We start from the raw sequence: 990 nt of genomic DNA, 5'->3' as shown, positions 1-990 counted from the left end.
CTCAGGTCAGAATGGGTTAAATGTACTCAGACCGTCGCGACGGCTTAACCTATATACTGTGCGGGAACCCCTTTAGGTGTTTTAAACATTATGTTACACTTTAGCTTTTGAAAAATAGCAGATCTACATGCTCATAGGTGCGAGTGGAGTGCCGCGCTATGAGCTTGTAGATCTGCTATGTTTGAGAAATCGTGAAAATGTGGCACACATCTTTAGTTTGAATATATATTCTTTCAGAGCGAGCGCTTTTTTTTAACTCAAATCTTTGCTCTGGGAGGTCTCTGGGAAACACATATTTTCAAATGGGGGATGGCGGCCAATTACATGAAATATTGAGCGCCACTCACTGACATATAGAAACATATAGGTATTTAAGAAAACTGTCAGGATTTAGAAGACATTTTTTTAAATTTCGACATCAGGCCTAAATGGGTTTAAAAAAAAAAAACACTTCTACAAGCGCGGCAGTCGTTCGACAGAGTCCAAATTAGGCTCAAGTCAAAGATCACCAGCGAGACGTTTTCACTGGAAAAAAGAAAATGAATTCCACGTGAAACTACCTAATGTTCCACAGCTCTTGGATCTGCCACTTTTATCCTGCCTCTACTCAATATTTACTACCATGTGCTTTTCTGAATCCAGCCAGGTGTCACTACAAACTATATTTTGAGTTATATAATGTACACTTTTCAGGTCAAATGACATATTTATTGACTCGCATAACTGGGCCAGAAGAATGACTGGAAATACGTGGTTTCTTCAGCTTCTACAAGCTTTCAAGCCTGCCTATAAAGTGAAGTCCTGTCTTAGATGTGTCATTATAGCACATTAACATCATTCTCTTCAACCCATTCTGATTTTAACCGGGCCATGTAGTACAAATCATGAAAGGCAGGACTTTGTTCAACCCATTGAAAGCCCACAAACGGCCCACATTAAAATCTAATTCTGACCTACAATTACTTATTATTAGTATTTAATTTTCTCGGA

Source organism: Protomyctophum bolini (assembly GCF_963924005.1).
Source record: "Protomyctophum bolini genome assembly, chromosome: 24".
In the NCBI taxonomy this organism is placed as follows: domain Eukaryota; kingdom Metazoa; phylum Chordata; class Actinopteri; order Myctophiformes; family Myctophidae; genus Protomyctophum; species Protomyctophum bolini.
This window is presented reverse-complemented; position numbering follows the sequence as displayed.